This window comes from Dermacentor silvarum, chromosome 7 (genome assembly GCF_013339745.2).
Source record: "Dermacentor silvarum isolate Dsil-2018 chromosome 7, BIME_Dsil_1.4, whole genome shotgun sequence".
Lineage (NCBI taxonomy): Eukaryota > Metazoa > Arthropoda > Arachnida > Ixodida > Ixodidae > Dermacentor > Dermacentor silvarum.
Window position 1 is genome coordinate 163,423,273 of NC_051160.1, and position 16,408 is coordinate 163,439,680.

A 16,408-nucleotide genomic window follows, 5' to 3' on the forward strand; every position below is an offset into this window, starting at 1 on the left:
AGAGCCAGTGCGTGGGTGACGCGTGGGCGCGATTCACAGCAGCCGCCGCCGACAGACCTCCCAGACGACGCGCTCTACTCTGGCCATCATCGGCGCACTGCGCTTTTCTTCTCACTCTTTCGCCATACCCTCCACTTGCCGCCTCATGATTCCGCTGCACCCTCCTCTCCGCTTTCCTCCTTGCGTCTTTCATCTCCCGCGGCGCTCCGCCTTCACTCTTTCATCCTTCGCTCGTTCGCTCGGTTACGCGGCGGACAAGGCCAACACTCACCGCAAGAACGGGCGCCTAGGAGCTGCGCTCTAAAATTTATAAGGGTAAATCTGTACGATAACAGGAAGGAAATTGCCTTGCTATTTGAGGCTCGAGATGGTTGCCTAAGGACAAAAACACACCGGAGCAAATAATCGAAACTACATGTGGCATGCGTATCCTGTAGCAACAATCCAGAGACCACTAAGCACATCCTAATGGAATGCCAAGGGAGTCATCTATTGAGAACGGCACGTAACGTAAACTTTCCAGAAGTGCTTAGATTTAAAGTGGACGGAAGCATCAACCGGACGGAAGCAGACGAGATAAGCAAGAGACATTTACAGTATTGGTGGGGAAAAAGCAGGGAAGAGATTGATGCGACCGGATCTGTTTTGAGAGAAGTTTTGAGGAAGAAATAAAAAAGTTAAGGAGATGTATACAAAAACGCTAGTATGAAAAACATGCATAGCATAACTGAGTAAATCAAGCAGACTAGGGGACTATTTGGCACAGTGCCGTTTCAAAGGGTGTGCCAATGAATCATCATCAATCATCATCACCATCATCCGTCAACCGGTCGCCGATGACGCCATTACTAATGCATGCGGTGAGCGCGTCCACCGACACCATGCATATATGAAACCAAACGCTGGCATGGGCTTCCAAAACACGGCGCATGCGCAATTGTACTTGCGCCGCCACCGCTAGAGAATGCACTTCGCACGAGCCACGCGTAAAAACCATGAACAGGGCTTTAACCACGCGTTCCAGTGTTCACGCTTTCTTTCTGAACAATCAGCAATGCAACCAGTGGAATTGCTTCGTCTGCCACGGCTGTTTAACGAGCTGCCCGAGCAGAGGCTAAGGAGCTGCACTCAAATTTCGCCTTAAGGATTATCCTAATCGTCGGTGAAATGTTTTGTCTCTAACCGTTTTCTCGCCTACCTGGGTGACTGCGAATGATTAAAGCACCGGGCTGTTTTTCTAAGGGAAGAGGGCTCCAGACCAACCGTCGGGCCAACTTGAGTTATGTGGCAGTGTGCAGCTCTTCAATGAACCTGTTTCCAGTCAACATGGGTCACTGTAGGTGCGGGGCTGGGTATGTAGCACGCTCTTTAATTAAGCTCTTATTTGCCGCCTTGGAGCACCGGTGTGTACCACTTGGTATGTGCTGGTCTTGAGTGAACCTGCTTGATGCTTACTTAGATCACTGGGTATGGGCCAGTCGGTGTGTGCCGCTCTACAATGACAAAAAAAAAGATCCTTTAAAATTTTTCGATGCTGGGAGGAAATCGATCCCACGTCACACAAAGACAGCAATGCGACGCTTTTGCGACACAAAATGCACTTGGTATTTGCCGCTTTTCAAAGAACGTCTTTCACGCCAACGCTCTTGCCGGCTGCACCATGAATAGACTGGGAAGGTGCAATTAGAGTGTACTAGATAGGAGGTGTGGGTCGAGTGCGGGCTGAGGCTTTTTTCGTTGAAAAGTTGGTGGCGCCACCGTCACCTTCACCTGAATGAGCGACCTCACGCGCCGGCCGGACGCTTGTCGCATCGGAAACCCTATCGCAGCTGCACAGAGCTCTGACAGGCGTTTCACTCTGCTGCATGCAGTTTGGATACAAGGCGGCGGAAACACTGATTTCATTCCCCACCAACCTGTAGTCAATAAAACGGAGAAAGAGCGACGGAAACACTGCTAACAACGAAACAACGACTGGGCGCCGAGCAGACAACAGCTACTCATCCCGTGAGGTCTCCTCGGCCAACGGGCGATGTCTAAGCAGCCGCATCGTCAAGATAAGGCGACGGCAGCACCGCCGCAATTTGAGCGTTTTTTGCATCACCCTCGGCGTTGCCAAGTCGTCGGCTGGACCCACTCCCCCATTCTAGTACGAACATCTCGCCAACTTGGATCACTGCGTATGCGACACTGGGTGTATGACAAGCAAGGGTACGATTCTTGGCGCGCCACGCTTCTCGTCTCGGAGGTCACGCGCGCATTTCTCGGTCGCGTCACCAGATGGCGCAGCGGGTTTAGACAGAGGAGCCCGGCTTCAGTGTGACGCGTTGCTCAGCGTTCGCACCCACCGGCACGCCGTGCATTGCAGATGCCGTGCTCAGGCTTCATGGTGGCGCCGGTAGATGACACCGAGTGTTCTTAGCGAGGCGAGGAAGAGGATTCCCACTTCAGTACACGCCTTACAACTTGTTTCGGCAGTCGTACTTATATTCAAACAGGTTAACAAAGAGGTTAACAAAGAAGCTCGAGAACAAGTTAAGGACCGCACAAAGAGCGATGGAACGAAAAATCTTAGGACTAACGTTAAGAGACAGGAAGAGAGCGGTGTGGATCAGAGAACAAACGGGGATAGCCGATATTCTAGTTGACATTAAGCGGAAGAAATGGAGCTGGGCAGGCTATGTAATGCGTAGGATGGATAACCGGTGGACCATTAGGGTTACAGAATGGATACCCAGAGAAGGGAAGCGCAGTCGAGGTCGTCAGAAAACCAGATGGGATGATGAAGTTAGGAAATTTGCAGGCGCAAGTTGGAATACGCTAGCGCAAGACAGGGGTAATTGGAGATCGCAGGGAGAGGCCTTCGTCCTGCAGTGGACATAAAATATAGGCTGATGATGATGATTACTTCAGTGCTAAACACATTACCGTCGACAGTCATCGTGATTATGCCCATTTTTGTGCATTCCACCCCCATCAAAATCCGGCCGCAATTTAATCCCGCGTCCTCGGGAGCGCACCGCTACAGCCACTACGCCACCACGGCGGATCTCTACAATTAGTAGGCCGCACTAATTTGGGCCACGTACTGTGTATGTTGCTGGGGTTTTTGCGTCCTCGTCATTTCAGCCTCATCATCCTACGGGGACCGAGGTTAGGTCCACTACAACAATGTGTGAGTCAGCGAGCGAATAGCCGATGGCAGTAGCATAAGCAGCTCTATTTTTACTTTTTTTCTCACCTCGCAGCTCGCAGCACGAGGCACGAGATACACGCGCCGGAGGGCGCCATATATAAATGGCGGCCGAGGAAGATGACGACGGCTTCCAAAGGGCCCCTTTAGGAGATTAGCAGCAATACTCTTACTTACTCTTACAGATTAGCAATTTCTCTTACTTCCATTGTCGTAAAATTAATAGAAAGGATTGTTCATGGGCGCATAACACATTATATGCAGGACGATACAATTCTCAGTCCTTGTCAGATTGGATTTCGTCCCGGGCACTCCATATGGTGCGCTCATGTAGATCTAGAGAGCCGCATTAAACTAGCTCGTCGCAAACTAGATATGCAGTTTTAGTGACGCTGGATGTGGCTAAAGCATACGACACTGTAGAATACCTTATTCTATTTAATAAACTCAAGTCTACGATTTTACCGAAGTATATTACCGCATGGATATATGAACTTATGAGAGATAGAGAATTTTTTTTTTTCAGACAACCAGTCTACATAGTTGCCTAGGGGATCGGCGTAAAGGCTCAGAAAGCCTGACAGAGCGCCGATCACCCGCTTACACACATGAATAATCAGTCATACATAGTAGGTGAACATGGGCTGGAAAACAAAACACGTCGCGATTTTTAACTAAGTCATGCCATTAGATACAAGATATACATATTGAGGTGATTAACCCGGAAGAAAAATGAGTATCTTATACAGAGCTTAAAAAGAGAAATCAAACAAGCGTAGCATATGCAAGTTACATAATATAAGAAGAAATTGAAAGTGGTGTGAAGTTATTTTATGTTATCAACACGGCATTTCGACGTCTAAATACAAGCAAACAAGAGGTGTACCACAGGGTGCCGTTCTTTCACCCATTTTGTTTAACGTTTTGCTAAGCACAATTCCTTTGTCCAGGGAAGTGAACGTTTATGTTTATGCGGACCATATCGCATTTTTTACATCTGCAACTAATGTACGCTCACTGCACCAGTCATTGCAGAATTACCTTGGAAGGCTTGAGACATGGCTAGATGAGTTATGTATGTCATTAAATGTTTATAAAAGTGCTGTGCTAGTTTTCCCGTTAACTGCACCAGTGCATATATCCCTCCAATATCATCAGGAAACCATTCCTCAAGTTGACTCGGTGAAATACCTTGGTGTCATATACGATGGAAAGCTTGTCTGGCGCACTCACATTGAGCATATCGCAACAAAGGCAGAACGTGCCGTAGCTATGCCCCACCAGGCTCAGTCACCGTCGCTCTGGACTACGCAGGGATACTTTAATGATGATATATAAAATGTATATTCGGCCCATATTAGAATTCGGTTGCGTGTTATTTTTTGGTGGTCCAGCCTATAAAATCAAACCTCTGATACCATTAGAAAGAAAACCTCTACGATTATACCTTGGGCTACCTAGATTTGTTGCCAACACTGTGTTATATCAGGAAGCTAATATACCCACTCTAGATTGCAGATTCCGCATGCTTACGGTTCAGACATGAATTTTCAAGGAGGCGTTCTCAATACATATTTTTCACTGAACCGTCTGAGTTTTTTAATGATCGTGGTCGCGATTACACAATCCTGAGATAATATTTGTGCACGCACAGTTACAACAATTGAATGTGTCATTACGTCAAGTTTGCCATTCGAATAATGCCTTAACAGACTTTAAAATTGAATTCGAGGACATATTTCCAAATCATGCTAAAATATTGCCTAGCAGACATTTAAATAATATATTAAAAGACCAGCTAAACCAGCTAGCTACTGACAACATAATAGCTACCGACGCTTCCGTGTGCAATGAGATGGCAGGAGTGAGGATCTTCTCTGAATCTCTTCAATGGTCTTACTCTCGTCGCCTTCCCGACTTCACACCCATTTTTTAGGCAGAAATAATAGCGATAATATTAGCCCTACGAAAAATTCCCCAAAACGATTCATTAGCTGTTATTGTGACTGACTCACTGTCTGTATGCACAGCACTTACAGCCTCGTCAAATTCAAAAAGTTTTGCGAACATTTTGTTCAATGGTTCCTTCGTACTTGCGGCAATTATACTTGCTTTGGGTACCGGGACATCGCGGTTTGCACTTGAATAAAATGGCTGATTCACTCGCACGAGCATCACTTAAAGGCCCTGTCATATCTGTTTTGCCGACATCAGCTTATGTCACCGCGGCTAGGTACAGGAATTTCTCTATATCGCAAAATTCCGCAAAATCTATTTTAACATCGTCTTCTGATTGCCACCATCTTTGCGTCTCATGGAATAATAATTGGTGTACATCAAGGCAATTGGAAGTTTCCATTACAAAATTGAGATGCCGTATACCGCCACGAAATTTTTACTTGCACAGGTCTGGTCTCGCTGTATCCCCGTTATGTTCTTTTTGCAATGAATCCGAATCCATTGAGCATTTTTTTCCTTTCGTGCCGCCGATTTTTAAGACAAAAAAGTCTTAGAAATTGCATTTCGAAAACTTGACTTATTATTAACCTCACCAACCATTCTCTCCTTTGGGGCGACTTCACTGGGACACAGTCACAGGGATGCTTTTCTTGCAGTTTTCAATTTCATTAGAGATACAAAAAGATTACCTTGCTGAATTTCTGGAATTATGAATTATTCCACTCGCGCCATCTGGCAGCAGGCCAGAGGGAAGAGAGGCTAGCGTGGCTGCATACACGACTCCTACATGACGCGTCTCGCCAATACGGTTAATGTCGGGCTTCATCGTCAGACAGGTCCTGCGGGAATTTCGCTCCTTTACCTTCAAAAGCAGGAAAGATTTCATATACAGTTTTAAGTTTTACGGAATTTTTAAACATTGACTGCGGCAGACAGCATAATTCTTATCGTTGAGCTGGATTATTCAAACAGGCGGGCATTAGTAGCACGACAAATCGAAACACATATTCAACTAATTAAAAAATTGACTAATTAACTTCTTAGTTAATTACTTGACAACACATACTGCAACTTACGAATTGTAGCCGGTCAGTTTGCAAGATGCATCCACTTGAAATTAATTTCCAGGATGACACCACTTTCGAGATATTATTTTCCAAAGTGTCGGGCGAGATACATTGGCGTTCCAGTTACTTTCGTGCTTCAATCTATAAAACAGCATTTTGGTAAAAAAGAAGTGGAACAACAGAGCATTTTTGCGGCGAGTTTGACGGCGCATATCTCCAAACTGGTATGATCCTGGAAATTCATTCCAAGTGGATACGCCTGACAAGCTCACCGGCTACAATTCGTAAATTGCAATATGTGTCATTAAGTAATTAATTAAGAAGTTAATTAGTGCTTTTGTGTTAATTAGTTGAATATGGGTTTCGGTTTGTCGTGCTACTAATGTCCGCCTCTTCGAATAATCCAGCTCAACGATAATAATTATGCTACCTGCCACGGGCGATTTCTAAAAATTCCGTGAAACTTAAAAATGAAACCCTGCATTCTGGTGCTAGCCTTATTATTGTAACTGCGGTAACTTTGTGGACTGTACAGAGGGTACCTTTTTCTTGCGAACAATGTCACGCTATTGAGGCGCAGTGATCGAGCGCTTCTATCCTAGTCGTGGGGTTCTTTTAAAGTGAAGCTCCCTTTGCCTACCATTTCATGGTTTCGCCTGAGCTGGTCGGTCGGTCGGTCGGTCGGTCGGTCGGTCTGTCTGCCCGTCGCTGGTCGGGTCCTCGCCGAGTAAATTCTTCCTCACTCGTTAAAAAAAAGAGAAAGTAGCGCTTTTTAAAAAATAGAAAGAAGCGCGTCCCGCAGCGGAATTCAAACCTCGGGCCCCAAGCGCAGCAAACCGATGCCCCAACCATTAGGCCGCAATTTTGTTTCTTACGTGGTATTTATTACATCATGTATAATACTATATTTCAGAAACGTGCAAGCACTAGCCAAGACATCACATATTGGAGGCCTAGAGAGGACCTATAAAACCCACAGAAATACTACCAGTAGTTTTCATGAGAGTGGCTTGTTGGGCTAGTTGATACATGGTTATACTAGGAGAATGCCAGCAAACTTGAAAGTAGAAAAAATCGAGAAGCAGACATAGACAAAGCGACAAGAAGGTAGCTGGACTAACAACTGAACTTCATTCATCAAAACGACGGCCCTCAATTCGGTACTGAACATGCGCAGGGCACAACATATCAAAAACACGGTCAACACCTTATCTATACACGTCTGCACTGATCAAGAAATGAAAGCTCTTTCTTGGTTAGGAACACAGATGGCGCGCTTACACATTTCTCGGGGCCAAGTTTATAGATGCGATAGGCTTCGATCAACTCTCTTTCTTGCTGAATATTACCCTTCCCCAAGATTGAAACGTCACTGAAGAGGTGATTACAACCGCACTCCTTACAATGTAGCGGAAGATTACCTCCTGTGCCTCATGGGTAGCAGATTCGCATGCTCAAGCATCCGATCATTCACACAGCGACCGGTTTGTCCTATGTAATCTCTACCACATTTCAAAGGAATACTGTATACACTACACATGTGCCGCACGTGTGGTGCTTCGCGACATGCTTGGTATTGCACGTACTCTTTCGCGAACTGTGCTGCTGGACCCTCGTGCAAAGTTTTGCAAGCTTACAAGGCGCAGAACAAATCAATCTGACGTCGTTTCTTGCCGCAACCTTTTTCAATCTGTGTGAAATGCCATGTAAATATGGCATAACCACCAAGTTCTTTTTAATTTTGTCTCGCACTTCGCGATCCCCTCTGTTTTTCATTTTCAAACGCTTGTGCACAGATTCAGCCACTGCAGTGATCAAAGTCCTTGGATAGCCTGCCGCTAACAATCTCCTCTCTTGCTGGGCGGCACTGTCTTGCATTAGATGCGTACAACTCTTTTCCACCGCATTCTACAAGCACAAAAAGGCTATGCCATTTCGAGTGAACGGGTAGGTACGGTAGCAACGACTTTTTAGTTCTTGGACTATAAGCACAGCAAATGTGACCTTGAGTATGAAAGGTTAGAGTCAAATCTGAAAACCTCATGGAATTTTCTTGTGGTGCTTCGTGGGTGAAACTAAGATGTCGAGAGCAATGCTCTCGACATCTTACGACGAGAGTAAGCACGCCATCTGTGTTCCTTACCAAGAAGCAGATTCTATTTCTTGATCAGTGTAGACGTGTATAGATAAGGTGTTGACCTTGTTTTTGATATGTTGTGCCTTGCGCATGTTTATTGCGGACTTGGGGGACGTCGTTTTCATGAATCAATATCAGTTGTTAGTCCAGCCACTTTCCTGTCGCTTTGTCTATGTCCGCTTCTCGATTTTTTCTACTTTCAAGTTTGCTGGCATTCTCCCAGTAGTTTTCACCTTTGACCGCTGGCCAGCTGACAGCGGTCGACATGGAATTTAATCCATTCCTGTTCTTCATGCAGACTTCTTTTTTTTTTTGCTAGAGTGACCAAAGCCAGCGCACCTCCGGAAGCAACCAGCTTCACCGAACAAGCTTCGACCACCTGCTGCGATAGCGTATGGCTTTTGCTAAACTGCACTGACCATAGGATCAAGTCACGTGCGGCGTGGTCTACGTCATAGCAGCCGGACTTGAATACGCCAAGTCGTTCGGCTTTCTTCAGCGGGCATGTCAGCTGGCCAGCGGTCGACATGGAGTTTAATCCGTCCCTGTTGTTCACGCAGGTCAGTAATACTGCAGGTTCTTGTAAATCTAGTAATCGCTGTTTTGTTCAGCTGACATGCCAAGAGTGTATTATTGCTGTAGCCATGTTTGTGCAGGATTTGGCATGTGCTTTGCTAATTTTTTGAGGCGATATCGAGACAAACTCTGGTCCCACCACCGACGAGTTACTGGCTGCGATGCTAGCAGGAAAAAAAGTAATACAAAAAAGGCTTGACGAGATCGAACAGAGATTTAGGAATGTTGAAAAATCAGCTTCTCAGGTTAAATAGGTCTGATCAGTCACTCGCCTTCTGGACAAAAAAGTAAAAGACATGGAATAAAACATTGTCGACCTTGAGGGCCGCAGGAGATGAAACAACCTTATGGGATTAACCGTTACAGAGAAACCGAGTGAAACACGGGCAAACCTTGAACAAAGTGTTGTTCAATGCATTTTTGAAGCGACGCTAGGAATAAAAGGAATGTCTACTGAACGAATCCATAGGATTGGCCGCGGAAATACTGGTAGACCGTGACCACTGATTTTGAAGTTAATCAATTACCGCGATAAGAGCAATCTATTCAAAATGGCTACAAGTTAAAAGGCCAGCGAATTGCTGTAGCAGAGGATTACTCAGTGATCAGAAAAGAAGGAACCTTTGGGAGAGCACAGTGTAGATCAGAAAATCGGGCAAAAAAGTTACGCTGATACATGATAAAATTAAAATCAAAAATGTTCTTTTTGAATGGGACGACACCCAAAAACGAGAGTTCTTGTCCAGTCCGCAAACCTTTGTCACCAACAATGACCCGTTAACATCAAGGGTGAGTCTATTCTCCCGGCAGCCGACAGAATTTCTGAAACAAATTTCTCCCGCCACTCACCTCCTATTGGCGCTCGGAAGTCACATGACAAACTGCCGGGAAAAACGGCCTGCAGGTGCGCCCTAAGATTACATAACCTAAACTAATCTCACCTAATCTAACCTAACCTACCATAACCTTCCGAGAGCCAAAAGGAGGTGAGTGCCGGCAGAAATTCGTTGCAGAAATTCTCCCGGCTGCCGGGAGAATAGCCACTGCCTAACATCAAAGCCCAGCCATTCATTTCTTTCCAATTCAATGCTCGCAGTCTTGTAAATAAATGTAATGAATTAGAAAGTATTGTTCTCTCGCATAAACCTCGAATACTTATAGTAACTGAGACTCGGCTACGCAGTGGTATATCCGACTCTGAAATAGTACCACCCGGATATGGTATCATTCGTAAAGACAGAAATTCCCAGGGTGGAGGGGTTGCCATTCTGTACCAAAAAAAAATATTACGTTTGATCAGACTCCCTGATGTACCCGGTTTAGAATGCGTCATCGGTTAAATTTGCCTCAAGGAGTGTACTTTGGTTATAGGTTGGTTTTACCGAACACCAAATGACAAAAGCGCTTTCTCCGAAATGCTAAATGAATTTTTATATGACCATGGCGCCCTCAACTTTTGATTGCTGGTGATTTCAATGTACCATCCATTGATTGGAGCAGTGAAATTCCAGAGCCTCTCACAACTATTGCTGAACAGTTAACAGATTTAGTTGCCTTCCATGATATTTCACAATTAGTTAAGAAACCGACTCGCGTTCGTAAAAACGCGAAATTCATCCTCGACCTTTTATTGCGATAGCAATTATATGGACACTCAAAAGCAGATTTCTGCCGTCGGCGTCGCCGTCGCCGTGAGGTTCCGTATGACGTCATTTGGAGATGAAATCGTCGCCGCGCGCCGAACGCTGTATGTGCGAGTGAAAGGGCGCGAGGGGCGCGTCTTTCACGGGGAGTGAACGCGCGGCGGAGAACAAACGCGCGTTCTGCGCCGTGCTCGCTTAAGGGCTGCAGAAGTAGGCGTCTCTTTCCTCCTTTACAATCACCATATATGTAGAGCAAACGCGCCTTCTTCAGACGCGCGAGAGGCCGTGGGGGAGGGGGAGGGAAGGGAGGCGACGTTTAGCTGCGGCACCAAGTGCCTATTTATATCAGAGGCTCCAGCAACAGTCACCAACGCCGCACGCATTTTGAGCTAACGCGGGCAAAACGCCGATGGCGTCGACAACAGTTCTGCGTGTTGTTGCTACCAAAGCCGCTCACCTTACTTCGTATGATATTGCTGTGTTGCTATCGCATTCATTGCTTCGCCCTTAGGGCGAAACTGTGACATTTTTTTCTTGTCGTGAGAGGTATACTCGGGAAAGGTCTCGTAGTTCACATAATCGATGATATATCAGACCACAAGCTGATAACTGTAACGCTTAACCTTGGCCATAAACCGAAAAATAAAAAAGAAGTGAGAATATTTCCGATTTCACACGTGCGAATGACGTAGGCGTTCTGGATGCGCTGAACGGCTCGTTTTGCGATTTTCTTTCATTTTATCAAGCGAACGATTGCAGAGTCGATGAGCTCTGGCACTTCTTCAAAAACCTCGTGCTCAAGTGCATGAAGGATTTCGTGCCTCATAGAATAAAAAGAATTCAAAATACAAAACCGTGGCTTAGCAAGGATGTTGTTCGCCTTGAACACAAAGCGCAAAGGATAAGAAAAAATTTGTCGGCCCTTCCACTTGGTGACACACCCCTGATCTCAACTCGAAGGAGGATCAGGCGGAACAATTGCCGACTTTGTATGCCAGGCTAACCCCGCCTGCTTCAACATCACCACCACCACCACCACCGTCGGCCCTTCCACTCCGCGAAGATGGTTAACCAGCGAAGCTGAAACGTGCGGCCCCGGTGTTTATCACTGGGTTAATCTCGAGGGTTCATTAAAGTATTTCTCAATTATGAGGTTACGCACATGTTCAGCTGCGACGGAGAGAAGGACGTCACTGACGGTATGCCCGCAGTCCGCCGTTGTCTCGAGTTTTCTCGGCGGCGTGGTTAGCAGCATTCGCCTGCCGTTGCCGCTTGCGGTTCTTCGAAATTAAATTGCTTCAAAAATTAAACCTTTCCGTCACGTAAGACAATGAATGGCTCATACCTCCACGGCTCATACCCCCGTAAAGGCGATCTCCCCATTACGACGACAGACGAGAAGTGAAATTCTACGCAGGAATGATGACGCAGCCAGCTGTGGAAGAAGACGACGACGAGCGCGGGAGTGGCACAAGCGCGAGCCGAGGGGCGCCAACGAGCCAGCTGCGGAAGAAGACAACGACGCTCGAGCCAATTCTGATGCTGATAGTTTTCTGTACACATGCGATTTCACCTAGACATATATATAGCTTCGCTTTAAAACGTGCCGGAAACGCCCTTCCCATGCCAACGCATCTAAAGTCTGTGACGTACGCCTGGCTCTCAAAGAGAGTATTACAAAAGCCAAAGATCACTACTTCAATTGAACTATGAAAATTTTTCTTTGTTCGGCTCCGGCTAAGTTCTGGCAGCATTTTTCTTCTGTGCGAAAGTCGCAGCACAGTCTTTCCATTCATGGTGAGAACGCGGCTGACAAAACAGAGCTTGCATTGGCTTTTAATCGATTTTTCTGCTCATTCTTTACTCAGGACAATGGCAGCGAACCGAATTTTATTCCCATAACTGATGTGCCGCCTACTAGTGACATTTCCGTTTCTGAGCAAGGTATGCTGTCACTGTGGCTAAATTTGGACCCAAAGAAAAGACTGGGGGTTGACAGCATACCCAACACTTTTCTTGTTAGGTACGCTGAATGGTGTTCGAAATACTTATGTCTGATAGTTAAGAAATCATTATCCGAAGCTTAACTATGAGTAGAATGGAATTACAGTAAGATCATTGCAATACCTAAGGGGGGCGACTCGCGTCAAATAACCTATTACAGACCGATCTCAGTGCTGTGCCCACGTACAAAAATTTTAGAGCATACAATATTCAAGCTTATATATGAATTGCTTGAAAAGAGCAACCTAATTGATTGTAGGCAACACGGTTTCCGCAAAAGGAAATCTACAGTGACAGCACTCCTTGAAACTGTTCATGATTCCGCAGCTGTTATTGATGCTCAATCTCAGATGCCATTTTTTAGACTTTCAAAAAGAGTTTGACTGTGTATCACATTGAAAATTAAGACTATACTAAAGAATGTGTTAGTGTCGTGGATAGAAGACTACTTGTACTTCCGACAACAGTGTGCATCGATTGACGATGTCTGCTCGGCCCCTGTAGCTGCAGGGTCGGGCGTTCCAGAAGGCTCGGTCTTGGGACCGCTTTTTTTTTCTTGGTATTTATAAATGACATTGCTAATCAAGTATCCGTCAAAATTAAGCTGTTTGCAGGTGACTGCATAATTTATCACTAGATTGATAACCCTCACGACCAAGTCTAATTAAATAAAGCTCTTAATCACATAGAAAATTGGTGCGAGACCTGACAAATGAAAATTAACCCAGAAAAGAACAGTTCTCATAAGAATCACTAGAAAGCGCTTGCCGTTACAATTTCACTCCTCGTTAAATGGAAGCCTATTGCCTGAAGTAAAAAAAAATCATAAGTTTTAAAGCGGAGCTTTATATGTCTAGGCGAAATCTTATATGGCTAAGCGAAATCACCTGCGTACAGAAAACTGTCATCCTCAGCATTGGCTCGAGCGTCGTCGTCTTCTTCCGCAGCTGGCTCGGTGGCGCTCATCATTCCAGCGTATAATTTCACGTCTCTTCTGTTGTCGTAATGGGAAGGCCGCGTTTAAGGGTGGCAGGAGCGCGCTTGCGTGGTTGCGCAAACGGTTGCCAAAACCAGTTCTGACTATGCGGCACGCCGTATAGTGGAGGGCTCCGGATTAATTTTGACCACCTGGGGTTCTTTAACGTGCACTGCAACGCAAGCACACACATCATTTTCGACACAGGTGCCCCTTAAACCGAGCTCCGACGCGAGCGGCTATATGCGCTTGCTTTTTTTTTTTTTTTTTACTACTTCATTCTCCCTTTTTAGGGGAGTGTTTTAGGGGCGAGCTTTCACGCGCGGACGCTATAAAATTGTGGATCCTAGCCATAGACAGCTTCGCTGTATTCTTTCCACGAACGGTGCGAAAACGGAACATGCTCCCAGCTGACGTTGTTGAACGCTCGCCATCGGCTGCTTTCGTTACAGCACAGAGGGCTCACCTATCGACAAATAAATTAGAAGACATTTTAAGGCGAAAGCTTTATATGTCTCATCATTCAGTCGATTTTCAACGTTCTTGAGCGAAAACCGTGTCGTCGAAGCGTGTTTAGAAAAAGCTTATTTCAACAAAAGACGGTACGAACCCTGAGTCATAATTACGACACAATTCCTCTAGGACGATAATGTATACAAGGTACGGAGCACTGTATACAAGCGAAATCGTACACGATGACGACTCGGTGTAGTAATCCACTTACTACACCGCCCCGGTATCGTGTCTTACCTAGATCAAAAACGCTCTCGCAACAATTCTTAACGTGTGAGGGTCACCATCGTCATCGTGTTAAGAAGATATATTTCATTCAGGCACTCGAACCAATTAACGACCTTCGGTGGGAGTCGAAACCTCGAGCTTATGTCTGAGTCGAACTCACCACCTTTGGCGCTAAGGCGAAGCTAATTAAGGTACAGATAACTAACATAGAGGTAATTAAGGCACTCGAACCCGAGACCTTTGGTAGGAGTCGAACCCACGACTTGGTGTTAATTAGCTCGAGGTTAATTAAGGCACAGTTAATTAAAGTAGCGTCAGTTAAGGCACTCGAACCCGCTACTTTTGGTTGGGAAAAAGTTATAAGGAGTAACAAAGCATTCGAATGAGAATGCCAAGTTAATGAATGTATCTTGAGCGCGCACGCTTTCGCCTTCACCCTCTTGGGCGTATGCTAAAGTGACTGTCATTTTTTTTATTGCGATAGCAATTATATGGACATTCCAAAGCAGATTTCTGCCGTCGGCGTCGCCGTCGCCGTGAGGTTCCGTATGACGTCAACGGCGATGAAATCGTCGCCGCGCTCCGGACGCTGTATCTGCGAGTGAAAGGGCGCGAGGGACGCGCGCTTTCACGGGGAGCGAACGCACGTCGGAGAGCAAACACGATTTCTGCGCCGTGCTCCCTGAAGGACTGCAGAATTAAGCGTCTCTTCCCTCCTTTCCATATATAGAGAGCAAACGCAACTTTTTCCGTCGCGCGAAAGGCTGTGGGGGGACGGGAGGGAGGGGAGGCGACGTTTAGCTGCGGCACCAAATACGTATTTATGAAAAAACGCCGCGCGCGTTCGGTTCGAACGCGGGAAAAACGCCGACGGCGTCGACAACAGTTCTGCGTGTTGCTGGTGCTGCTGCATGTCCAAGTTTATACAGCTGATAAAACTACTACCCTTACTCCGTATAGCTCTCTACTAATTTGCTATCGCAATTGGTGCTTCGCCTTTCGGGTCAAACTGCGACAAATTCTTTGTTTTCTTTTCTTTCTGTATAGTTGTATATTGCCTTTGTTTCCTTATATGCGCGTGTTTCACCCTGTATGTTTTCTGATGTGACATAAACCCTGTATTTGTACACGAAATGAGTCCGGGTATATTTTTATGTGCAAGCGATTGTATGCAAAATATATGTTGTCTGTACAATGTATTCGTCCATCTTGTCTCCCCACTCCTGCTCACAGCCTTTCCAGGCTATCAGTATTGCTGAAATAAATGAATAAATAAATAAATAAATAAATGGCAAAGACAGGGAACTTGTCATACGGGATACCAGTCCTGTAGAAATTCTGTTAGGTCATACAGGTCCTTCAAGTGACCAATCATTTCAGGATAGTGAAATTTCGATGAAACAATAGGTTCTGCGTTTCGGTTCAACATGCGTGTCTTCCATTAGCTATGTAGATCAATTGAGAAAAACGTATCAAATGGGAAGTTTTTTTTTTTTTGTGGGGTCACATCAAGTATGAGTACTGTTGAAAATGACGAATACAACAAGCTGCTTTAAAAAAAAGAACGAGAAACATGTTTTTTGCAATTTTCTGTTCCACCTTGCCTCCAAGCGGCCGCCGGCAGAAGCTGAAATTTGACGTCATAACACCCACCCGCGGCCAAGGTCGGCCACAGCTGTCGCAGTGTTTCCAGGGGTGTCGGTCCCTCGCAGCGTTTGTTTAACCCCTTTCGGCGATCTTCGCACGTGGTCCGTCTGAAACATTATCCCCGTCGGCGCTCCATGCAGGTGGTGCGTCTTACATGAGGCTTCCCGTGGTCGTCGCTAGGTAATGACGCGTTCGTCGCGGCGGAAGGAAATGCCCAGACATTGCTGTTATAACAGCATCGTCGGTCATGACACGCTGTCGCACACGTTTCCCAGAGACGATAAGGTGCGTAAACTTTGGATACCTGCCTATTAGAGAGCTTTAGCTTATCCGGTAATCGGGTAAACGCGTGCGTAGGGGCGTTCGGGCGGAACCGTAAACGTGAGTGGCCGGTATGGTGTTGTCACCTGGTGGCGCAGAGCTCCAACAGACAAAAAAAACAGCTAATATTGCAGTAACCAAGTG